Genomic DNA, 27,773 nt, shown 5'->3' with positions numbered 1-27,773 from the left:
GTCTCTTGGTGATACGTCGGCAGGGAGACTGTAGTATGCAATTGCAAAGAAAATTCTGTGTCGCATCGTCAGAGTGAGGATGCGACGATCGCAGTAAATGGAGAGCGGTTCGTTGGTTACAAGCTGCTATAGTTCTAAAGGTGGTATTGTCTCTTGGAGTCACGTCAGTAGGGAGCCTGTAGTATGAAATCGCAATGCAATTTCTGTATCGTGCGTTAGTGTGATTGAACGAGAATCACAGAAAAGAGGCAGCAGGTCATCGGTTTCTAACTACTAGAGTCTCGTGGGCTTTATTAGCCTCATGGAGGTACGTCAGCAGGAATCCTGTAGCATCCAATCTCGAAGCAATTGCTGTGTCAAATCGTCAGTTGCGGGTGCGCAAATTACAGCAAAGGGGCTGCGGTTCAGTGGTTGCTAGTTACTAGAGTTCTTTGGGGATATGTCAACAGATAGCCCGTAGAATGCAATCTCGAAACAACCTCAGTGTCGCATCGTCATTGTGGGGGTGGGAGGATAACAGTAAAGGGCAAGCTGTGAATCGGTTACAAGATACTATGGTCCTGAGATCGGAATAAGTCTCTCCTAGATACGTGGGCAGGAAGCCTGTAGAATGGAATCCATAAGCAATTTCTTTGCCGCATCGTCAGTGTGCTGGTGCAATGATCACAGTAAAGGAGCAGCGGTGCACCGGTTACAAGCTACTAGAGTTGGTTACAAGTTACTGTTGTCCTGATCGAGTATTGTCTCTTGTAGTTACGTCGGCAGAAAGCCTGTAGTATGTAATCGCAAAGTAATTTCTGTGTCGATCGTCAGTGTGACAGTCCAAGTATTACAATAGAGGGGCAGCTGTGCATCGATTACAAGCTTCTAGAGTCATGAATGCGGTATTAGTCTCTTGAAGATACGTCGCCAGGGAGCCAGAGGTATGGAATCGCCAAGCAATTTCTGTGTGGCATCGTGTGAGGGTGCTTCTATCACAGTAAAGAAACAGGGGTGCACCGGTTACAAGCTACTAGAGTCCTAGGGCGGTATTAGTCTCTTGGAGATACGTCGGTAGAGAGCATTAAGTATGTAATCGCAAAGCAATTTTTGTGGTGCATCATTAGTGTGAGGGTACGAGGACCACAGTAAACGGGCAGTGGGTCATCGGTTATAAGCTACTAGAGTCCTCAAGGTGGTATTAGTCTCTTAAAGATACGTCTTCAGAGCGCCAGTAGTATGCAATCTCGAAGCAATTTCTATGTCGCATCCTCAGTGTGAGTATGCGAGGATAACAGAAAAGGGGCAACAGTGCATCGGTTATAATCTGCTATAGTCCAGAAAGCTTTTTTAGTATGCTGGATATATGTCCGGATGGCTTTATTGGTCTCTTGGAGATACATGGGCAGGCAGCATGTAGTATGCAATCGCGAAGTCATATCTGTTTAGCGTCGTCAGTGTGAGGGTGGGAGGGTCACAGTAAAGGGTCAATGGTTCATCTAATCCAAGTTACTACGGTCTAGTATCTGTGCAATCGACATCCATTGCGTCTGAGGGCCCAGTGAGATCTAGGTCCTCAGCGGATGCCAAAATCTCCACCTCATCCTCAGACACAGAACTTGTAGGTAGTGGTGGTGTGGATACCACTGTAGTGCCTTCGTTCTTGGGGGTCTTTTCTTTTTGGGTTTCTCTCGCTGCTCCTTAAGTTTTGTCTCGCTGGGAGGGCTTCACTGATTCAGTCTCAGGGACTGAAGAGGACCGTGAAGCCCTACGATCTGTGGTTCCTTCAGCCACTGGCAGGTGTCAGCTTTGTCACTGGTAGGAACCTGGGAAGGGAGTGACCCAAGGGATCCCTTCCTGGTGAGAGGTGCTGAGGAAGACTTACGCTTCTCCAGCTGAGAAGTAGGGACTGACGTCCCCAATGGTTGGGGTGTGTGTGGGAGGGGGGGGGGGGGAGGTTGCTCCTGAAGAAGGTTGTGCAGGAGCACCAGGGAGGGAAGTGCCCCCCACCATCGAGAGGGCAGGTGGAGTCTGACAGCTCTGAGAGCTAACTGTATGTGGCAGAAGATGGTAAAACCGTTGTCATAGCGACGGCAAAGGTTGATGTTATACCGAAACCTTGGTCAGGAATTTTAATAAATCTTTATCCTGCAACTGTTTTGGCTGTCATCATTTACCATGAAGAATTTCAACAGTTGCTGCTTCAGCCATGTTTAAAATCTTGAAGTCATATGCACAGGATCTAGACTCTCGTATTTTCTCTTAGCCTCAGTGTAGGTCAGTTGGTCCAGGGTGTTGTATTCCATTATTTTTCTTTCTTTCTGGAGAATCCTGCAGTCTGGCGAGCAAGTCGAATCGTGCTTTCCGCAGTTGACACAGCTGGGAGGCGGTGCAACAGGAGTATTGGGATGTGAAGGACTCCACAATTCCGACAGGTGCTGCTGGAAGTACAGCAGGAAGACATATGGCCGAACTTTCAGCACTTAAAGCACTGCATTGGGGGAGGGATATATGGCTTTATCTCACAGTGGTAGACCATCACCTTGACCTTCTGGGGCGATATGTCACCCTTGAAGGCCAAGATGAAGGCACCAGTGGCAACCTGATTGTCCCTCAGACCCGGTGGACAGGCCAGACGAAATAGAAACCTCGCTGCTCTAAATTGGCGCGCAGCTCATCGTCAGACTGCAAAAGAATGTCCCTGTGAAATATGATACCCTGGCTCATATTTAAGCTCTTATGGGGCGTGTTGGAAACAGAAACATCCCTCAGCTTATAACAGGCGAGTAGTGCCCTTGACTGGGCAGAGGATGCTGTTTTGATCAAGACCAACCCTGACCACATTTTGGACAAGCCCCCACCTCCCCAAACTTGTCCTCTAAATGCTCCACAAAAAGCCGAGGTGTCATTGAGAAGAAAGATTTCCCATCAATTCCCGTACATATGAGGTACCAAGGTGAGTAAGCTTCGCTGCCATCCTCAGCCTTACGTTCCTAGCATGGTGTGGCCAGGGGTGGGGACGATTTGGGGTCGTGTTTCTTAGCATTGAAGTTAGACCTGCTGGTGTCTGACCACCACCAAGAGATGGCGTACTACGCTTCATGGTGTGTCATCTGCCCTGATGCCACCCACCCAACTGGGGGTCCTCTCCACTGGCGCCACCCACCTGCAGCAAAGACTACCTGGCAGGATGGCCATTTCCGGGAGTCTGAATGCCCCAGGGCGACAGACATCTACTCCCTGGAATACATGGGGAGTTAACGGCGGAGGCGTTATCAGGGTGATCCCTGTGTGGTCAGGGGATACAACCAACATGGTACATGGCAGTCCCACCACAATGGACTGGCTACCGTTCTGAATATCAGACGCAAAAGAGCTAAGCAGTCAATTACGGTGGACAGCGCAGAAAGAAATACTGCACAGAGGATGGAGGAAAACGCGTCCTGGAGGGTTACTTTGCCCAGCAGCAGGAGAATGAGTGGAAGAGCAGATACACGTCGACGAAGGATGCGAGATGTCTTAGTGCATGATAGACACTGGGCACCATGTAAGGCCCCCTTCCCCAATTGGCTCGCTCTTTGGGAAAATTTCGAAAAATGGAGGTCTAACACTACAGGGGACCATCACGTAAAGACCGAAACGTCCGAGACTACTTTTAGAAGCCACCTACGACAGGCAGGCCTATTCTAACCCCCGGACCAGCAGGGGAGATTCGACACAGAAATTGCGTCGCGATTGCATACTACTGGCTCCCTGCCGATGTATCTGCAAGAGACTCAGGGCTCTAGTAACAACCAACCGATGAACCGCTCCCCTTTACTGTGACACTTGCACCCTCACAGTGACGATGCGAGAAAGAAACTGCTTCGCAATTGCATATTACAGGCTACCTCCCGATGTATCTCCAAGAGACTAATACTGCCCTCTGCACCCTAGTCACTTGTAACCGGTTATCCGCTGCCCTTTTATTGTGATCCTGGCACCCTCAACACCCTTACGACAGAGAAATTGCTAGGCGAATGAATACTACAGGCTCCCTGCCGACGTATCTCCATGACACGAATATCGCCTTCAGGACTCTAGTAGCTTGTAACCGATCCACCGCTGCACCTCTCGCTGTAATCCTGACACCCTCAAACTGACGAAGCGACACAGAAATCGCTTCGCGATTGCACGCTATATAGGCCCCCTGCCGACGTATCTCCAAGAAATTAATACCGAACTAAGGTCTCTATTAGCTCGTAACCTATGAACCTCTGCCCTCTTACTGTGATCAACACACCCTCACACTGACGATGCAACACAGAAATTGCTTCGTGATTGCATAGTACAGGCTCCCTGCCGACGTGTCTCCAAGAGACTAATACAGCCTTCAGGACTCTAGAAGCTTGTAACCGGTGCAGCGCTGCCCGTAGTATGCAATTGCAAAGCAATTTCTATGTAGCACCGTCAGTGTGCGGATGTGAGGACTACACTAACACGCAGCGGTGCATCGGTTACAAGCTCCTAGACTCATCAGGGCGGTATTAGTCTTTTGGAGGTACAGAGGCACGGAGCATGCTGTATGTAACCGCGAAGCATTTCCTATGTCACATCGTCAGTGTGAGGCTGCGAGGGCACAGAAAACGGATAACGGTGCAACAGTTATAAGCTACTAGTTTTCTGAGGGTGGTGTTCGTCTCTCGGAGATACGTCGGCAGGGAGCCTCTGGTATACAGTCGCAAAGCCATTTCTGTGTCACATCGTCAGTGTGAGGGTGCGTGGTTTACAGTAAACGGGCAGCGGTGCATCGATTACAAGCTACTAGAGTCCTGATGGTGGTATCAGTGTCTTGGAGATACTTCGGCAGGGGTCCTGTAGTAAGCAGTCGAGAAGCAATTTCTGTGTTGCATTGTCAGAGCGAGGAAACGAGGATTACAGTGAATGGGTAAGTAGTGCATCGGTTACAAGCCAGTAGTGTATTGAGGGCAATATTACTCTCTTGGACTTACGTCGGCAGGAAGCTTGTAGTATATAACCGCGACGCAATTTCTCTGTCGGTTCATCAGTGTTAAGGTGCTAGGATTATAGTAAACGGACAGTCGTGCATTGGTTACGACCTGCAAGAGTCCCGAGTGCACTATTAATCACTAGGAGATGCTTCGAAAGGGAGCCTATAGTATGCAATCGTCAAAGAAATTATGTGTCGCATCGTCGGTGTGAGAGCGCGAGGATTTCAGTAAATGGGCGGTGGTGCATCGGTTACAAGCTACTACAGTCCTATGGGTGGCTTTAGTCTCTTGGAGAGACGTCGGCAAGGAGCCTGTAATGTTCAATCGCAAAGAAAATTTTGTGTCGCATCGTCTGTGTGAGAGTGCGAGGATTACAGTAAGTGCATCGGTTACACGCTACTAGTGTCCTGAGGGCGGTATCAGTGTCTTGGAGATAATTTGAAAGAGAGCTTTTAGTATGCAATCGTGAACAATTTCTGAGTCGCATCGTCAGAGTGACGGTGCGAGGATTACAGTAAATGGGCTGTGGTGCATTGGCTGTTAGATTCTAGAGTCTTGTGGGATGCATTAGCCTGTTGGAGATACGTCGGATGGGAACCTGTAGTACGCATTCGGAAAGCAATTTCGGTGTCGCATCTTCAGTATGAGGATGCGAAGATCAAAATAGAGGGACAGCGGTTCATCGGTTAAGGGCTACTAGAGACCTGAGAGCGGTATTAGCCTCTTGGAAGTACTTCGAAAGGGAGCCTGTATAATGGAATCGCGAATCAATTTCTGTGTCGCATCGTCAGTGTGAGAATGCGACGATAACACTAAATCGGCAGCGGTGCACCGGTTACATGCTACTAGAGTCCTGAAGGCGGTATTAGTCTCTTGGGGATACTTCGGATGGGAGCCTGAATTATGCAATCCCGAACAGTATTCTTTGTCGCATCGTCGGTGTGATGGTGCGAGAATTACAGTAAATGGGCAGCGATGCATCGTTTACAAGTTACTATAGTCCAGAGGGACGCATTACTCCCTTGGAGATACGACGGACGGGAGCCTGTAGTATGCAATCGCTAAGCAATTTCTGTGTCGCATCGTCAGTGTGAGGGTGCGAGGATTACAGTGAACGGGCAGCGGTGCAATGCTTACTAGCTGCAAGAGTCCCGCGGGCGATGTTAGTCTCTTAAATCCGCCACTGAAATGGAGATCTGTCTTCTCAGTCATTTAGACACGACGGGGAACTGCAATTCTTCTTTACAAGGTGCATTCAAGTTCTAAGGCCTCCGATTTTTTTTTCTAATTAACTACTCACCCGAAATCGATGAAACTGACGTTACGTAATCGCCCTGCAGACGTACACATTTTTCACAACGCTGATGCCATGATTCCATGGCAGCGGCGAAGGCTTCTTTAGGAGTCTGTTTTGACCACTGGAAAATCGCTGAGGCAATAGGAGCACGGCTGGTGAATGTGCGGCCGCGGAGAGTGTCTTTCATTGTTGGAAAAAGCCAAAAGTCACTAGGAGTCAGGTCAGGTGAGTAGGGAGCACGAGGAATCACTTCAAAGTTGTTATCACGAAGAAACTGTTGCGTAACGTTAGCTCGATGTGCGGATGCGTTGTCTTGGTGAAACAGCACACGCGCAGCCCTTCCCGGACGTTTTTGTTGCAGTGCAGGAAGGAATTTGTTTTTCAAAACTATTTCGTAGGATTCACCTGTTACCGTAGTGCCCATTGCAACGCAATGGGTAAGGATTACGCCCTCGCTGTCCCAGAACATGGACACCATCATTTTTTCAGTACTGGCGGTTACCCGAAATTTTTTTCGTGGCGCTGAATCTGTGTGCTTCCATTGAGCTGATTGGCGCTTTGTTTCTGGATTGAAAAATGGCATCCACGTCTCATCCATTGTCACAACCAACGAAAAGAAAGTCCCATTCATGCTGTCGTTGCGCGTCAACATTGCTTGGCAACATGCCACACGGGCAGCGATGTGGTCGTCCTTCAGCATTCGTGGCACCCACCTGGATGACACTTTATACATATTCAGGTCGTCATGCAGGATTGTGTGCACAGAACCCACAGAAATGCCAACTCTTGAGGTGATCTGTTCAACAGTCATTCGGCGATCCCCCAAAACAATTCTCTCCACTTTCTCGATCATGTCGTCAGAGCGGCTTGTGCGAGCCCAAGGTTGTTTCGGTTTGTTGTCACACGATGTTCTGCCTTCATTAAACTGTCGCACCCATGAACGCATTTTCGACACATCCATAATTCCATCACCACATGTCTCCTTCAACTGTCGATGAATTTCAATTGGTTTCACACCACGCAAATTCAGAAAACGAATGATTGCACGCTGTTCAAGTAAGGAAAACGTCGCCATTTTAAGTATTTAAAACAGTTCTCATTCTCGCCGCTGGCGGTAAAATTCCATCTGCCGTACGGTGCTGCCATGTCTGGGACGTATTGACAATGAACGTGGCCTCATTTTAAAACAATGCGCATGTTTCTATCTCTTTCCAGTCTGGAGAAAAAAAATCGGAGGCCTTAGAACTTGAATGCACCTCATACAGCAATAGGTAAAAGCTGGCAGTGTTTGCTGTGCCGCCAAATCATCGGTGACAAGCGCAAGGTCACGACTGAAACACACGACATCTCATTTCTTACAGACAAATTTAGTGTACTGAACAGTGAAGAACATGAAGCCAAATTAAGTGCGTTTAAGAAAATGGATGAGGATCGTGAATAGGTTTTTAATGTAAGTCATAATAATTGATACGTCTTAAACTCTTCGTTTCTTGTCTTACATTCGTATCTATTTTACTGTACAACGTACTGTTTTCAGTCTTCCAGAATGGCATCACAGTACATCTACTCTGCAAGCAAGTTTCGAATCTGCGTTAATAATAGTAAGATCAAGGAAAGCGTTTTCCGAAGTGGAGTTTGTAAAAGTCTGTCTCATTCATTCTGCCGAACTTTTGTGTCCCATGAACGTTAACAGGTATCAAGAAGTAGGCCTTCGCAAGAAAACAGTGACACGACGTATAAGTGTTATTCTCAATTATGTGCCTGGACAGCTTTCTCTGTTGCCTTGGATGAAGTAACAAAATTTACAGATACAGCTCAGGTAGTGATATACATACGAGGTGTCGATAATGCTCTACGTGTAACAGAAGACGTTTTCAAATGGTTCCAATGGCTCTGAGCACTATGGGACTTAACATCTATGGTCATCAGTCCCCTAGAACTTAGAACTACTTAAACCTAACTAACCTAAGGACAGCACACAACACCCAGTCATCACGAGGCAGAGAAAATCCCTGACCCCGCCGGGAATCGAACCCGGGAACCCGGGCGTGGGAAGCGAGAACGCTACCGCACGACCACGAGCTGCGGACGAAGACGTTTTGGACCAGTGCCTTTGAAAAGGAACTACAAGACGTATAGACTTACTCCAAGCTGTCGAGCAAGCGACTGAGGTGTCGGTATGGCTTGGAATCGGTTAATCTCACAATGGGAGGCCATGGCGGTGAGATCACAGATTTCCTTCAAATTTTATACGCCTGTAGTACGCCATTAAAACAACTTAATGTGCAGGAAGGAAGTGCACTACTCCGGAAATTCCGAGAAAGTCTGTGCGTAGTTGCTGGACGTTAAGAGTTCATGGTGGTCACGTGATTACCTTTCGAGTTTCGTTAGACGAACATGTATGAGGCTACGATTCGACTCACTCTCAACCTTAATTATCAATCTGTTTTCCCATCACTGGTGTTATTATTTAATTTATATGAAACTTGAGAGACAACATAACGAAAAAAATCACATATACACTGAAGAGCCAAAGAAACTTGTACACCTGCCTAATATCGTGTAGGGACCCACACAAGCACGCAGAAGTGCCGCAACGCGACGTGGCATGGACTCGACTCGACTAATGTCTGACGTAGTGCTGGAGGGAACTGACAACATGAATCCTGCAGGGCTATCCATAAATCCTAAGCGTACGAGGGGTTGGATATCCCTTCTGAACAGCACTTTGCAAGGCATCTCAGATATGCTAAATAATCTTCATGTCTGGGGAGTTTGGGGTTCAGAAGAAGTGTTTAAACTCAGATGAGTGTTCCTGCAGCCACTGTGTAGCAATTATGGGCGCGTGGGATATCGCATTGTCCTGCTGGAATTGCCCAAGTCCGTCCGAATACACAATGGACTTGAATGGTAAAATGTGAAATGAAAGCCAATACAGTGCGCTCACAACATATAAAATGTATAAAGGATAGCAGCTGACGATGTTCGCTTTGGATAAACTCATCATTCCATTTGGAGTAACAAAAATATAAAGCGCCACGCCGCGGAAAATTCTGAGGGAACAGATATTGTTACACTCTCGGTTCCAAGAAGAACACACAGATATCTACAGGCAAAAATTTGTAGAAATACGTGCGTTCTTAAGAAGATCAATGCATGAAGCATACAACAACTTAACCCGTCGTACATTAGCGACTGATCTTACCGATAACCCTAGAAAATTATGGTCAAAATCACTAAGCGGTCGAAAAGCCTCTGTGACTCATTGACCAGTCTGGGGTGGCGATAAAAGACAACAAAACGAAAGCTGATGTTTTAAATTTCACGTTAAAGAAATCATTCACGCCGGAGGATCCTAAAAACATATCGTTGTTTGGCTCTCGGACGTAGTCCCGCATGTAGGGCATATTAATAGAAATCCCCGGAGTAGAGAAGCAACTGAAAAAATTGAAACTAAGTAAGTCGGCAGGTCTGGATGGAATCCCATTTTGGTTTTACAGATAATACTCCGCGGCACTGGCCACTCACGTAGCTGGAATTTATAGAGAATCTCTCTCCCACCACAGTCCCAAGCGACTGGGAAAAAGCACAGGTGACTCCTGTAAATAACGGTAAAAGAACGGAGCCACACAATTACAGACCAATATCCATAACATCGATTTGCTGCAGAATTCTTAAATACATACTGAGTTCGAGTATAATAAATTTCTTATGACCACAAATCAGCTTGCCCATTTCTCACATGATATTCTACAAACCACAGATGGAGCGCAACAGGCAGGTTCAAAACTCTGGAAAGCATTTGACACGGTGCCTCACTGCAGACAGTTAACGAAGGTTCGAGCACACAGTTTAGGTTCCCAGATATGTGAGTGGTTCGAAGACTTTAAAAAATAAATAAATAAATAACATTACGGTTTCGTGATGGTGAATGTTCGACAGAGGCAAGGGTATCGTCAGTGTGATAAGACCACTCTTACTCGCTGTATCAGGAATCTCTCCTAATAGTCATCAGATGCATCTTCTTTGGTTTTATGGGAAATATTTGCAATTTCGTTCCTGAAATGTGCAGCTGGACTCAGTCAAAGCAAATACGGCTCATCACGTCCTTCATGCGACACTCTATGTCGACGTAAAGGTAGGTTTGTTTTCAAGGGGAATTTTATGTACTCATTCGACACAGCGGTCTGGAATTATTCTAAATGACATTCGTATTACTGTAGGTATTAATGGGGACAGTAAAACACAAAGAATAACCAGCACTCTCCAACAGCAATATCACTGCCTTGGCCCTCTCTAACTGCCACGGCCATGAAGCGGTGCTGTTCAGCCGCTGCTGGAGTAACAGGTTATTCTTCGTGTTTTACTGCTTCTGTTAATACATATCTATAAAAGGAATATCACTCTAGACTAATTACGGACAGCTCTATCGATTGGGGACGTAAATTTCGCTTGAAACAAGACAGCGATTGTCATCGACGCTGGGCGTCGCATGAAAGACATGATAAGCTCTATTTGTTTGGGCTGGCACCAGGGTACATACTGTAAGAACGAAATGGCAAATATCTGCAGAAACACAAGAGAAAATGTGCCTGAAGATTCTTAGGAGAGACACCCTGTATATGCAAATGATCCGACGGATGGGGTGGATCAGCAGTTTACGACTGTCTGTTGATGACGTTGCGGTGTGCGGGAAGGTGTCGTCGTTAAGAGGCTGCAGGAGGAGAACGGTGGTTTGATGAACGGCAGCTTGTCCTAAATGTAGCAAAATGGAAGCTAATGCGGATGTGTAGGAAAAACAAACCTGTATCGTTCGAATACAGCATTACAAACGTGCTGTTTCGCAGGGTCACGTCGGTTAAATATCTAGGAGTAACGTTGCAAAGCGATATGAAATGGAACTAGCGCGTCATGTTGGCTGTAGGGAAGGCGAATGCTCGACTTAGATTTATTAGTAGAATTTTTGGGAAAGTGTGGTTCATCTGTAAAGGAGACGGCGTATAGAACGCTAGCGCGACGGATCCTTGAGTACCGCTCTATGTTCGGGATCCTCATCGGGTCGGATTAAAGGAAGACATCGAAGAAATTCAGAGGCGCGCTGTTAAATTTGTCACCGGTAGGTTGAGTCAGCACGCAAGTATTACAGAAATGCTTCATGAAGTCAAATGGGAGTTCCTAGAGGGAATGCGACAGTCTTTCGCGAGGCTCCATTGCGGAAATTTAGAGAACCGGCGCTTGAGGGCAACTTCAGATCGATTCTACTGCTACCAACATACATTGAGCGTAATTACCACGAAGATAAGATATGAGAAATTAGGGTTCATACGAAGGCATATGGACATTCATTTTTCCTTCCCTCTGTCTGAGAGTGGAACAGGAAAGGAACTGACTTGTACGAGGTGCATTCAAGTTCTAAGGCCGCCGATTTTTTTTCTCAGGACTGGAAAGAGATAGAAACATGCGCATTGTTTTAAAATGAGGCCGCGTTCATTGTCAATACGTCCCAGACATGGCAGCACCGTACGGCAGATGGAATTTTACCGCCAGCGGCGAGAATGAGAACTGTTTTAAATACTTGAAATGGCGACGTTTTCCTTACTTGAACAGCGTGCAATCATTCGTTTTCTGAATTTGCGTGGTGTAAAACCAAATGAAATTCATCGACAATTGAAGGAGACATGTGGTGATGGAGTTATGGATGTGTCGAAAGTGCGTTCGTGGGTGCGACAGTTTAATGAAGGCAGAACATCGTGTGACAACAAACCGAAACAACCTCGGGCTCGCACAAGCCGCTCTGACGACATGATCGAGAAAGTGGAGAGAATTGTTTTGGGGGATCGCCGAATGACTGTTGAACAGATCGCCTCCAGAGTTGGCATTTCTGTGGGTTCTGTGCGCACAATCCTGCATGACGACCTGAAAATGCGAAAAGTGTCATCCAGGTGGGTGCCACGAATGCTGACGGACGACCACATGGCTGCCCGTGTGGCATGTTGCCAAGCAATGTTGACGCGCAACGACAGCATGAATGGGACTTTCGTTTCGTCGGTTGTGACAATGGATGAGACGTGGATGCCATTTTTCAATCCAGAAACAAAGCGCCAGTCAGCTCAATGGAAGCACACAGATTCACCGCCACCAAAAAAATTTCGGGTAACCGCCAGTGCTGAAAAAATGATGGTGTTCATGTTCTGGGACAGCGAGGTCGTAATCCTTATCCATTGCGTTCCAAAGGGCACTACGGTGACAGGTGCAACCTACGAAAATGTTTTGAAGAACAAATTCCTTCCTGCACTGCAACAAAAACGTCCGGGAAGGGCTGCACTTGTGCTGTTTCACCAAGACAACACACCCGCACATCGAGCTACCGTTACGCAATAGTTTCTTCGTGATAACAACTTTGAACTGATTCCTCATGTTCCCTACTCACCTGACCTGGCTCCTAGTGACTTTTGGCTTTTTCCAACAATGAAAGACACTCTCCGTGGCCGCACATTCACCAGCCGTGCTCCTATTGCCTCAGCGATTTTCCAGTGGTCAAAACAGACTCCTAAAGAAGCCTTCGCCGCTGCCATGGAATCAGGCGTCAGCGTTGTGAAAAATGTGTACGTCTGCAGGGCGATTACGTCGAGAAGTAACGCCAGTTTCATCGATTTCGGGTGAGTAGTTAATTAGAAAAAAAATCGGAGGCCTTAGAACTTGAATGCACCTCGTAGTGAGTGATACAAGGTACCCACCGCCATGCACCGTGAAGTATCTGCGTGGATGTAGTTGTAATTATCCAATCTAGTTATATAATCTTCGGCATTCTCTCGTAACATCGCATTTCAAAAGCTTCTATCCTCCTCTTTCCTGTAGTGTTTATTGTCCACATTCCACATCCATAACAGGCTACACTCAGACAAATACTTTCAAAAGACTTTCTGACGTTAACAAATTTCCCTTTTCAAAATCTTTCTTGATACTGCCAGTCTATATTTTACATTGCTGCCAAAATATCAAAGCTCATCTATTCCTTTTAGTGTCTAATTCCGTAAATAAAAGTCCATCTGCATCACGTGATTTAATTTGAGCACTCTATATGTGGTATCGATAGCTACGATGCCACAACGTAGGTGCGCTCTGCTACGTTGGCACCACGACACCGACACCGACGACAGTGCTCTCTAGCCGGCGCTGTGGAGCTCTACGAGCGCCACTCCGGATTCTGCCCATTTTGATTCCGAGGAGACGACCAAGCAACATTGTTTCTATTTCATAGTGGGCGAGCCACTACAGATTTTGCCTTTGTGACTTCTAACCGCTGTTAGATTTGATGGATGAACGGATTCGCACCTACGTGCTCATCAGTACGCAAAGTTAAGTAAAAGAGTTGTAACCTAATTGCGGTACCAAGTGTTCTACCTCATCTGTTCCTCCTAGCTTCATACGTTCGGCCTACCCTTCAGTTTACAGGAGCAGACCCACGCGCTGCCTACCAGGCGGGATACAAAACTATAGTATCAAAATAAGATACATTACATTCAGATGATTTCCCATGTCCTTTATCAGCTCTGACATAGTTACTACATCATCGGCAGACCTCAGAGTTTTTATATATTTAGTGTCTGTGCTTTCGAACATATCTGAAAGAACGGGCACCATTTTGATGCAGCAGCCCCTATGAATCAAGATACGAAAGTATTAATGACATTAGCTGCCAATGGACATTGATTTATATCAATGGGGAAAGTTGAAAATTTGTTTTGGACCAGAATTCGAAACCAGATCTTTTGCTCAGTAGAGAGACGCTGTGACCACTGCGCCATCCAAACATAAGAGTCATCGCACTTGCACGAACTACCCTAGCAAGCCTACTATCTGACCCAAATTCTCAGCTTGTCCTCACACTGATAAAGTAGTGCCCCTTGGCCTTTATACTCATTACTCGAGGCATTTCGCTGATTCCCGTAAGAGTTCGGGCGTCGTATGCATCGACACTGAAGTAATCGTTGGCTGTCCTCGCCTTAATTATACAGGGTGTTCGGAAATTCCCGTCGCATACTTCGAGGGCTTGTAGAGGGGAATGAGTACATAATATTTTGAACAGGAACCATGTTCGGAAACGTACCGTAAGTGCTACATCCGTTTGAAAACGTATTTGCTGGTTAGGTATGCAACAGGGTAGTCATGCTGAGGAGGGGGCTACGTCGGATCAGCTGATTTCGCTTGACGTCTATCTTATCTCTATGACTTGGTTCGAGCCTCATTCATGCGCCAGTGAGTGTTAGAACAAACTGGTTGAGTACACGTTTGCAGAATACGACGACATGATCTTTCTGAATGGCGAAGCTCGCAGTAATGAAAGAGCTGCTCGTCGTCTTTCGCTAGACATTCCTCCACAATGTCCGACACCATCGCATACCCTTTTCGCCACAATTACGCAACGGCTTCGAGAAGGGGTACTTTCACCGTCAGCAGGCATGATTGTAGTACTCCATGGAGATGCTGCATACACGAATTGGGAGAGGTCGTATTAAGTTGAAGAGAACCCTCAACGAGTAATTTCCTCGGCTATTAATGAGTTGAAGTGTAATACAAGCGACGTACTGGGTCACACCTAATCAATTACCTGTACAAGGGGTCGCGTTAAGAAAAAGTTTTAAAATGGTTGTAGCAAGGAAACGGTACTTTTCCGGGAATGGCTTCCAGTTCAAAATATTATCTATTCACTCTCCTCTACAAGTCTTTTGTAATGGGAATTTCCGAACACCCTGTGTATATGATGTCTATTCTTTCGCACATGGCCAGTGGCCAGTGGTCATCGCAGCTCGTGGTCTAGTGGCTAGCGCTGTTGCCTCTGGATCACAGAGTCCTAGGTTCGATTCTCGGCTGGGTCGGGGATTTACTCCACCCGGGGACTTTGTGTTCGTGTTGTCCTCATCATTCGGGAAAGTGGTGAGACTGGACAGTGGAAAGATTGGGAATGTGTACAGGCGCTGAAAACCACGCAGTTGCGCGCCCCATAAACCAAGTATCATTACCACTACCCTCGCGCGCCTCCCGTCAGACGCAAATTCTCAACTTATCCACACACTACTGATATGCTAGTGACGTAGCATGTGAAAGTTGCTGAATTGGACGGGTTACTCCTGTAACTTAAATATCAGATCTGAAGATGGTTCTGAATGAACCGAAACCGGTCATATGAATAATAAAAAAAAATTTGCAATCAAGACGGATTTAAAGTAACATTACAAAATCACTGATTGCTGTTATCCCATAAGACATTATGTCTGTTTTTGCAATCTTTAGTACTCGCGGCATTTCGCTGATTCCTGTAACGCTTCGAGCATGGCCTGCGTCTGCAGAGCTGATCTTTGGCTGTCCTCACCTTAAATATAAATTTGGTCTCTACTCTTTGAGACATGTGTGAAAGAACAGACACTGCCAGAAAGAAGTTAATAACATCAGCTGCCAGTGAACATTGATTTGAATCAATAGGGAAAGCTGAAAATTTGTGCCTGGGATTCGATCCTGGGTCTTCTGCTATGCAGTTAACGTGAGAACGGCCAATGATCCCTTCAGTGAGGACGCACACCACGCTATAAACTCTAAGGTAATCGGTGAAATGCCGCGAGTAATGAAATAATGGTAATGGGCAAGGGGCACTACATTAGTAGTGCGTGGATAAGATGAGAATTTCGGTCTGTCGGTAGTGTTATTTAAACATCGATAAACTATCGATTAATCGGTAGTATCTGCACTATCGTAACTATCGGTAGTGTGGTTTAACTATCGACAGTCTTATCGTTCATAATGTAATCCTCTTGGAGTTGGTGCCTGAAAAATTGTCAGTTCCTATTATCTCCATGGCAGAGTGCAGAGGTAGCCAGTCTAAGTTGTTTATGAACTATATTGTTAATAGAATGCCGGCCGGGGTGGCCGAGCTGTTCTAGGCGCTATAGTCTGAAACCGCGTGACCGCTACGGTCGCAGGTTCGAATCCTGCCTCGGGCAAGGATGTGTGTGATGTCCTTAGGTTAGTTAGGTTTAAGTAGTTCTAAGTTCTAGGGGACTGATGACCTCAGAAGTTTAGTCCCATGGTGCTCAGAGCCATTTGAACCATTTATTAATAGTCTCTGTGGGGAAGGGGTCGTGAAAGAGGGAACTTTCTTGTTTGTCTTCCAGTGATGACAACTCCCGGTCGTGCGTATCTCGTACCGATCAGATGCTTGCGGTAGAAGCTACACAAGTAAATAACATGGATTCGTGAATGCGCATTATACTCATTTTCATCCTCAAACGTGTGAGCTTCCTTACTTGTGGCAAGGAAATAGGCTGTTGTAATGCAACGCAGTTAGTAGAGGAAAAAATGACACTTTAAAGATTTGTTCAGTGTTTCTGATTGTGCTGTATAATGCATAATAAATAAATACATTTATTGTCGTTATTAATTAAACACACCTGCTACTGTCGTCTTCTGTTTCTGAGTCCCCATAGTACTTACAAGTGTTTTCAGTCGTACATGTTAATGTGTAAGGTGATTCGAAAATATAAAGCGGCTGACGCAATCCTATTGTCCCTGCGTCACTTATGCTTTTGCAGAAGCAGAAGTGAGGGTGTTAGAAGCAAAATGATATAGGGGAAATTTTTGAAGAAAATGAGATAGTGCATATACGTGTTCTAGAAGACTAATTCTGTTGTGAGGTATTGTGTATTATACGTAACACTCCGTTCAGAACTGCACTGTGGTGTACGAATACATGTACTACTTCGGCCCTGAGGTTTTGGCTCCAAGAAAAAGTAGTAAAAGTGCATTGTTTACGTTCGTTGTGTTGCACCCTGTCCCTGTTCGTACATTTATTTGCCATAATGAACCAAGGTGAGTTATTGTTGATTTAATATACGAAGTTAGTGTCTTATAGAGTGAACTTATTTGGTAAATAGATTGTGAATATGTAGTAATATCGGTACAATGATTCAAGTTTGTTTTGTGTGGTAATGTGTGAGGTTATGATTCGATTTTGGACAATGTTTCGTGATGTGCTGTGTACATCTGCGTATCCAATGCAGGTAACGCGTACTTGTCCTGAAAAAGTGTGTGGTCATACGGAAAATCATACTTTTCCTAGGAAGTAGTGATAGTTTTATCAGCTTGTGATGTACGCTAAATTGTCATATTACATGAGTTGTTGTGTAATTAAATAGTATATGAAAATGACGCAATGGTGTTTGTTTTATTGTAAATGAGTCCAGCGCAGATTCTTCGCATCTATCTGCCGATGATAGCGACTTCAGGCCATCGGAATATGATCATAGTGTTAGTGATGATGAATCACTAGTAAAATCAGCATCATCTCAATCTTCAGATATTGTGCATTCTAGAAGTATTTTGTCAGCAGAACCTTCTGTGTCAGAAGAAACCTCATTTTCTGCTAATGATACTTCACCAACTGATGAGGATTCTAATAGAAGGGGAAGAAAACGCTTACGAAATCCAACTAACCATAGGGGTGAGGTCGCAAAACGGATGCTAAATGCTGGGAAATCCTATGTTGGACACAGAGGAATATAACATCAAGCCAAATGTGTAAGACCATTCAATCACAAGTGTCGATATCAATGTAACAGCAATTTTTCAGAGAGAAATCGTGAAGAGCTATTTACTGCATATTGGGTACTTGGCTCATGGAATTTACAAACTGTTTTTCTTGGAGGCTGTGTTGAACCGAAAGAACCAAAGTGAAGAAGGGGAAAGTCACAAAAAGGAAACTTAGTAGTGTTATAAAACTTAATGGTGTACGCATTTGTAAAGAGTTTCTTCTAAAGACATTTGATATATCAAATGTTCGCTTCAGTAGAGTCATGTCCAGTAAATGCACCGTCAAACAAAATACCTGCTGCTAAAAAACTACAGGGTGTTGAAGAACATATTCCATCATTTCTCGCTTACATCTCACATTACAGCAAGATTCAGAACCCTAACAAAAAATACCTCCCTGAAAGCCTCAATATTTCTATAATGAACCAAATTTACAGAAATCTGTGTGTGGAAAGAAATGAAGACCCCGTAAGGGAATGAACATACCGGCATGTTTTCAACATCTGTTTTAGTTTGGGTTTTCACCGTCCTAGTACTGATACATGCAATAAATGTGACAAGCATAACAATTTATTACGTAGCTGTGACCCAAATAGTGATGAAGCAAAAGAAGTGCAGCAAAAACAGATGCTCCATCACCTCAAGGCCGAACGTGCACGGCAAGAAAAGAAATCTGACAGAGTATCAAACCAGAATAATGTTGTGGTGATGTGTTTTGATTTACAGAAAACTTTGCCATGTCCACGCCTTTCTGCTAACAAAGTGTATTATCTTCGTCGATTGTGGACTTACAATGTTGGCACTCACAACGTAGTGTCTGGCAAGGCCAATATGTATATGTGGGATGAAAGCACTGCTCACAGAGGTTCACAGGGAATCGGTTCTTATTTGTTGATACTTGTAAAATCTTTGACGTTAAGCACATCATAGCTTATTCAGATTGTTGTTCTGGACAAAATCTCAATGTAAGTATTGTCAAATACTGGATACATATCGTTTCTCACACACATATTGAAACTGTCCATCACAAATTCTTAGAACATGGGCACACATTCAACGAATGTGATCAAGATTTTGGTCTTATTGAAAAACGCAATAGGAATGAAACTCTTGTGTTGCTATTGACATTCTGGACTACTAAAATGTTACCCTACGTTATTTAAAATGTTCAAAAGTGTAATAGTTACTGCGTAATAAAATTATTAATGTGTTCACGTGCACCTGTATTATTTTTCCGCTAAACCTTTTCCATATCAAAATAATATAAGTGATTTTAAGCCCTTTGTTCACCCAGAATGGTGGTATGAACTTGTGTCATCTTTTGTCTGCAGAACACCTAAATTACAAAGGTGTGCCGTCGAAAGTGATTTTCTCATAACCAGGTGAACTTCAAAGCCATTTATCTCGAAAAATACCTGAATTGCACTTATATCACTTTACTTCTGATCCCCTCAAATACCATTCATATGTTGGTTACCCATTTTGTGGGCGATTAGTGGAGCTTGTTCTTTCAAGGAGACACCATATCCCGCAAAACTGAATATAGCAAAAGCACAACCCATAGAATATCAAGTTCTTTTTATTTTTTGGTGGCTGGACATAATAATTATAATATACAGCTGTATTTTCATGCTATCTGCTTCCACAGCGTTGCAGTGCATATTCATAAGTAATTCGGGCGAAATGTGAATGTTTCAATGGATGTGAGACAAAACCAATCTCTTCTTGGCAAGAATTGACTGTGAACGTCCAGGAATGTTTTCGCAAAACTCCAAATCTTGTAGATATTTCTTAAACTCATGCCCATTAATGCTGAAACCCCTTGTTTGAAACTTGTGCAACGGGTGAATAGGCTCACCATTATTTTTATTTTTTCCATTTCTTTCATTACATCATTCTGCAACCTGATTAATAATTTTTCGAGCGTCACGAGGAAGAATCCTGCATCTGAAGCTTCTAGCTCTACCTAGGAGGTGACATCAATGTTCCAACAATGGCTTCTTCGTCACTCAATTTGTTGTTTAACCGCCACACAACAACAGGATTATTCTTCATCACGCAACTATAGTGTTACAACTGTTGAATCGCTGTCGTTGGCAGCAGAGACAAAGAGCACAGGAGCGAAGAAGTGTTCCGAATGGTGGCGACATGAAACAATCAGTGCTTTTCGCACGCCACCGATAGTCTCTATTGGCTGAGGACATTCCGCGCTTCCAAGATTATTTTGTTTATGAAAGAGCGCGTAAATAGTTTTTTTGTTATTGTTTCGAAAATGAACCGTAAAAATCAATCATCTGTGTGGAATTTTGTAACAAAGTAGGGGGGCATGGGGGATAACAGTCACTTTGTAAAGTGTACCATTTGCATTAAGTTTATAAACTTGACCAGGGAATAGGACTAATTTATAGAGACCACTGAAAAGAAAGCATGGTGAAAAACTAGGAACCAAGAATTAGTAATAGAACTAAAAGAGGAGGGATCAACTTGCGAGCTAGATCAAGTGCTAGAGGTGCAATCAAAAGAATCGAGAAGCTCTATAAAAACAGGAGTCAGTTGTACGATGCCACTTCGAAATTAGAAAAAGAACTTGATCTCTTTATGCATGAATGATTGCTATCGATATGCTGCCGTAAAGAACTCCGACCATCAAGGTTTGAAAAATTTGTTTATGCCTGAAACAGCAGATATGAGTTGCCAGATAAAGCCACACTTAAGTGTTTACTCATCTCAAAACTGTAGAAAGAGATTAAAAATAAATTATAGGAAGTCCTTACAAAATGTAAAATTTTTAGTGTTACAACGGACTTGTGAAAATGCAACGCCAAAGAAGGAATTCTACCATTGACTTGCCCCTTTATTACAGACGACAGTCCGCCTCCGGACCGCAGGGGTAGCGTTACCGCTTACCACGCAAGGGGGCCCGGGTTCGATTCCCGGCAGGGGACTGGCTGTTGTGTGTCGATCAGTTTCATTGACACGCAAGTTGCCGAAGTGGTGTCAACTAAAAAGATCTGCAATACGGCGGCCGAACCCCGAAGGGAATATCCCGCCCAATAAATGCCATACGATCACTTTACTTCACTATAGACGAAAAATTAGTTTCACCCATATTTTTTAAGTGACTAAACTTCAGGTCATCACAACGCAGAATCTATGCACTTGTAACTAACATTTTTTAAATGTTTCTTCCTCTAAATCGTTAATGCCATGCTGAGTTTCGTTTCACTCTTGTGATCGTTATATATCGGTGTAAGTCAAGTGGTCGGCAGTTTCACACCTCCCCTCCCCAACCCCATTCACCCTCACCCCTCTTGTCCGCAGAAATCTGAAGCCGTCGTGTCATTTGTGTTCTGTTTACGGATACTGCCAGCCTTAACAAATCATTGAATAATTGCGTTACAAAAGGCTTAATATACACTCCTGGAAATGAAAAAAAGAACACATTGACACCGGTGTGTCAGACCCACCATACTTGCTCCGGACACTGCGAGAGGGCTGTACAAGCAATGATCACACGCACGGCACAGCGGACACACCAGGAACCGCGGTGTTGGCCGTCGAATGGCGCTAGCTGCGCAGCATTTGTGCACCGCCGCCGTCAGTGTCAGCCAGTTTGCCGTGGCATACGGAGCTCCATCGCAGTCTTTAACACTGGTAGCATGCCGCGACAGCGTGGACGTGAACCGTATGTGCAGTTGACGGACTTTGAGCGAGGGCGTATAGTGGGCATGCGGGAGGCCGGGTGGACGTACCGCCGAATTGCTCAACACGTGGGGCGTGAGGTCTCCACAGTACATCGATGTTGTCGCCAGTGGTCGGCGGAAGGTGCACGTGCCCGTCGACCTGGGACCGGACCGCAGCGACGCACGGATGCACGCCAAGACCGTAGGATCCTACGCAGTGCCGTAGGGGACCGCACCGCCACTTCCCAGCAAATTAGGGACACTGTTGCTCCTGGGGTATCGGCGAGGACCATTCGCAACCGTCTCCATGAAGCTGGGCTACGGTCCCGCGCACCGTTAGGCCGTCTTCCGCTCACGCCCCAACATCGTGCAGCCCGCCTCCAGTGGTGTCGCGACAGGCGTGAATGGAGGGACGAATGGAGACGTGTCGTCTTCAGCGATGATAGTCGCTTCTGCCTTGGTGCCAATGATGGTCGTATGCGTGTTTGGCGCCGTGCAGGTGAGCGCCACAATCAGGACTGCATACGACCGAGGCACACAGGGCCAACACCCGGCATCATGGTGTGGGGAGCGATCTCCTACACTGGCCGTACACCACTGGTGATAGTCGAGGGGACACTGAATAGTGCACGGTACATCCAAACCGTCATCGAACCCATCGTTCTACCATTCCTAGACCGGCAAGGGAACTTGCTGTTCCAACAGGACAATGCACGTCCGCATGTATCCCGTGCCACCCAACGTGCTCTAGAAGGTGTAAGTCAACTACCCTGGCCAGCAAGATCTCCGGATCTGTCCCCCATTGAGCATGTTTGGGACTGGATGAAGCGTCGTCTCACGCGGTCTGCACGTCCAGCACGAACGCTAGTCCAACTGAGGCTCCAGGTGGAAATGGCATGGCAAGCCGTTCCACAGGACTACATCCAGCATCTCTACGATCGTCTCCATGGGAGAATAGCAGCCTGCATTGCTGCGAAAGGCGGATATACACTGTACTAGTGCCGACATTGTGCATGCTCTGTTGCCTGTGTCTATGTGCCTGTGGTTCTGTCAGTGTGATCATGTGATGTATCTGACCCCAGGAATGTGTCAATAAAGTTTCCCCTTCCTGGGACAATGAATTCACGGTGTTCTTATTTCAATTTCCAGGAGTGTATTTTCTTATTCACTACTACAAATAAGCAACACATTTGGACATAGCTGTCTCTATAATGCGCTTTCTCAAAGCATTGTTACTTCCACGCCCAAAGTTTTCACTTGAGAGTTTGTGCGATAGCAGACTAGCAAGTGAGAAACGAACGCGAACCCGAGCACCGTCTGAACCGAAATTAATACGGCATAGCAAAATCAGATGCAAGTGGCATTACAATTACTGAGTTGCTGTCTTCCGAGTATATAAACAACTTGCTTTTCTGGCGATTGATGCGGAAGTGCTTCCATTGTGTTAGCCAATCGGAACAGAATTATAACTTTCGGTGCTTATAAAACAGCGTCAGCATTAGGCCTAATGCATATATTTACCAAAAACGACTAATCATAGCAAGTTGTAAATATAGGTTTTAGTAACGAAATCGGAACCTTCCAATGGTAATGGAAAAATCTCAGCTATTGTGTAATGGCAGCTGTTGTATCTCCACTACAGCGAAGCTGACGAAACGCTATCTGTCAGGTTTGTCAAGTGCAAACTTCGAGCGGCGCGGGTGTATTATTGGAATACGTCGGTATGTTGGGTGAAGTTGCCAGCACTGCTGTCTCTCGCCGCACCTTTTCTTATCCTTCATCATCGCTCTTTATATATAGCGCTCCGTGCGCTTCCCCCGACGAAAGAAGAAACCCCCAACAAAACTTCTACAAGCTACACACTTTATGCCGAATGCACTAGGATGACAAGTGCTGCCTATCTCAGCGATGTAGCAGCTGTAGCACTGCAGTAGAGTGATGATCCTTTTATTTTATACTGAACGTCAACTCAACTGAGAAAAAAACATAATGAATGAAGAAGCCACCCCTGATCTCTTCAAGGCAGTTTCAATCTTGCTATTCGCATGTGCTCTTTATACCGTGTCTGCTGCAGTTCATCAGCAAGCATCCGCACCTAAGATAGCAGCATTGCATGGCGGACCAGTAAACACTTCCCCTCTCCCGTCCCTATTCCTTATAGTGACCTTCCTCTTCTTCTTCTTCCTCTTCCTCTTCCTGCTTTCCCCATACTTCTAAGACGCTGAAGCTCAACGTAACATCGGTAATAAGTATATTCTCCCAATTTTATGAGAATTATTTTTTTATCTATGTAAGTAATTTTTCAGACAACAAGTCGTTGAAAAAAAGCAATTTTTTGACAATATTATGCAAAATTTCGGACATACTGGCAGGTTACTTTAACATTACATTTTTTTCAGGTCATCAAGCAAATCTTACTAGAAAACAATATCCGTAACAAGACGGTAGTAGAGGTTACAGAGAACGCTGCAATTACGAAAGAGATGCCAAAATTTCAAGGATTCCACGTTCACCCTGTTTTGCCCACTGCATCAAATTAACAGTACAAGATTGTTTCAAAGCAGAAATATTTTACAAAATTTTATTGAAAACAAAGGCCATTAGCGAATTTCTTTCATGACTCTACACTAGCCAGTGACAAACTGCACAATGTTAAAAAAAGAGCAACCAAAAAAGAACTGAGACTGCTACAAGAGGTGCTGACTCGATAGAACAACTCATGCCACACGCTCAAAAGAATTTTGGAAGCACCAAGTGAGCTTGAGATTATGATCAATGAAAGTTCAAAAGCATTGTCTACCCTCAGAGCAGAAAATTACTTATCTACTCACGAGATAATAGATCTTCTTAAACGTTTCGAAGTAACAACAACAACAATCTCAGGGGAATCATACATCACTGCTTCCTCAATTATACCTCTTATACGAGGTATTGCTGTAAAGTTTTCAAACTAGTAAACCACTTTAATAACTAATGAAGGACGAGGTGTTCTGGATACCTTGATTAAATTAGCCAATGAAAGAGTGAAACCATTTAACACACTGACTGTTAATATGCTTGTGACATTATTAGATCCTAGCTTTAAAAAACTTGATTCAGGACATTCCAAGAGGCAGAAAACGCTGCACAAGTACTTCGGAAAGAGTATACTGCTATCATCGCATAAACTACAAGGATAATACCTGAAACAGGAGCGTCCAAGAGCAGTGCTAATACGTCTGCGGATAGTCCACCAGTTTGAAATCGGATGATCTACTTTTTTGCGCAATTAGCAATAGCGTAACGTCGATGTCGTTACACCACGCAGAGAGTCCATGATTGGTCTACATCAATATTTTGAAAAACCTGTAACAGAGAAGCATATTTGTCTATTAGAATATTGTGCAAAATCTAATAGCATGTTGCGTGTAATTTAAAACTTTTGTGGTGTTCAGCGACTTCAGTTCCCGTAGAAACGGTTTTCTCCAATACAGAATTAATAACTATATGAAAACGCAACAGACTAAAGGAGAAGAAACAAAAGCTTTAAACGCTGTATTTTAAACAACACACTAAAGGACAAAGAACTTAAATACCTTACTTTATCTACAACAAAATTTGTATATCTTGTATTGCCGTATTTTAAGCAATAAAAATTGTTAGAAAACTATTTTTCATTTCTAATACCTGCCCAAAACAATCGATATAGAACCGATACTACGACAGATTTTGGATATCATCGATAATACCAGATGTGTCAACTATCGATGTTTAAGTAACACTATCTGTCGGGACGCGTGCTAAGGCAGTCCAGGCAGCTGCAATGACCACTTTGTCCAGATGGCTTTGTGCTCAGCGCAACCGCCTGGTCAGCAGGAGAAAAATGGCCGCACATAAAATTATCAACTTTCCCCAATTATTTAAATCAGTGCCAACTGGCTACTAATGTCATTAATTCCTTTGTGTCCTGACTCAAAGTTTTTATTTCTTCCTTGTTGAATTTTATTTCTTTGAAGAATTTCTTTTTTTTTTTTTGCTGCTTGATTTATGTACATGGAGGCTAAGCTGCAACCCTGTATCATTCACTTCTCACCTACTGTCATCCATTCATGCCCTTCGACTCTTACAGCTACCGTTTGGTTCCTGCACGAGCTGCAGACAGCTTGTCTCTCCCTTTATTGTAAACCTAATAACGTGAGAATTACAGTTAGTGTATTCTAATGAATTTTGTCAAAAGAGGCGTAAGAAGCGGAGCGTTAACGATTCATCTACATCTACATCTACATGAATACTCTGCAAATCACATTTAAGTGCCTGGAAGGGGGTCCATGAACCACCTTCACAATTCTCTATTATTCCAATCTCGTATAGCGCGCGGAAAGAACGAACACCTATATCTTTCCGTAAGAGCTCTGATTTCCGTTATTTTATCGTGGTGATCGTTCCTCCCTGTGTAGGTCGGTGTCAACAAAATATTTTCGCATTCGGAGGAGAAAGTTGGTGATTGGAATTTCGTGAGAAGATTCCGACGCAGCGAAAAACGCCTTTCTTTTAATGATGTCCAGCCCAAATCCTGTACCATTTCTGTGACACTCTCTCCCATATTTCGAGATAAAACAAAACGTGCTGCCTTTCTTTGAACTTTTTCGATGTACTCCGTCAGTCCTATCTGGTAAGGACCCACACCGCACAGCAGTATTTTAAAAGAGGATTGACAAGCGTAGTGCAGGCAGTCTCCTTAGTAGGTCTGTTACCTATTCTAAGTGTCCTGCCAATAAAACGCAGTCTTTGGTTAGCCTTCCCGACAACATTTTCTGTGTGTTCCTTCCAATTTAAGTTGTTAGTAATTGTAATACCTAGGCATTTAGTTGAATTTACGGCTTTTAGGTTAGACTGATTTATCGTGTAACCGAAGTTTAACGAGTTCCTTTTAGCACTCATTTGGATGACCTCACACTTAGGGTCAGCTGCCACTTTTCGCACCATTCAGATATTTTGTCCAAATTGTTTTGCAGTTTGTTTTGGTCTTCTTATGACTTTATTACTTCATAAACGACAGCGTCATCTGCAAACAACCGAAGACGGCTGCTCAGATTGTCTCCTAAATCGTTTATATAGATAAGAAACAGCAAAGGGCCCATAACACTACCATGGGGAATGCCAGAAATCACTTCTGTTTAACTTGATGACTTTCCGTCAATTACTACGAACTGTGACCTCTCTTACAGGAAATCACAAATCCAGTCACATAACTGAGACGATATTCTATGGGTACGCAATTTCACTACGAGCCGCTTGTGTGGTACAGTGTCAAAAGCCTTCCGGAAACCTAGAAATACGGAATCGATCTGAAGTCCCTTATCAATAGCACTCAGTACTTCATATGAATGAAGTGATAGTTGTTTTTCACAGGAACCATGTTGACTGTGTGTCAATAGACCGTTTTCTTCCAGGTAATTCATAATGTTCGAACACACTATATGTTCCAAAATACTGCTGCATACCGAAGTTAACGAAATGGGCCTATAATTTAGTGGATTACCCCTACTACCTTTCTTGAGTATTGGTGTGATCTGTGCACCTTTCCAGTTTTTGGGCACGGATCTCTCATCGAGTGATCGATTGGAGGGGGGCTGAAAAAGAAGACTATGATTAGTAATCAATTCAACAACGTATAGAAGCAGCCGCTGCAGTAAAGGAGCCGTTGAGAGAAGTAACTGCCTTATCAAGGGCACTTATAAATACCGGCAACATTCACTCGCCGGAGATAAGGAGCAACGCATTCTGACCTACAAAACCAAACAACACAGAAACGCTTTCATGGACGAGATAGCACAGTACGCAAGCGCGCAACAAGAAAAATAGGACCAATTTCGGATAACATCTGGGCTGCAACGAACTGAACTGGGGCAAGGATTTACGTTGTAGGAACACAGCACAAACGGAAGTACACCCAGGATCAGCTGCGGAAAAAGTACATACAAACTGAGAAACTCTTGCAACATACGACAGAGATCGATGACCTTGGGGTTACAGTCGTGTTAGCCGAGAAAAAAGTCAACGTAATCACTCTTGAAGTTTTATCTCTCATGGATTTAACAGGGATGGAACAAATCAAGCTCCCCTATTAGTGGTGTATGTGTCTTGGCATAGTAGGCAGGAAAAAAAGAAGACAACTCCGTTTGAGGTGACTTGTTAGGTCACTTTTCACGTAACGAAGAGGATAACCTGTGGGAAAGAAAGCCCGTGTAATTGCGATAA

Source organism: Schistocerca piceifrons, chromosome 3 (genome assembly GCF_021461385.2).
Source record: "Schistocerca piceifrons isolate TAMUIC-IGC-003096 chromosome 3, iqSchPice1.1, whole genome shotgun sequence".
NCBI lineage: Eukaryota > Metazoa > Arthropoda > Insecta > Orthoptera > Acrididae > Schistocerca > Schistocerca piceifrons.
The sequence above is the reverse complement of the archived record's forward strand: the minus strand, read 5'-3'. Positions refer to the sequence as shown.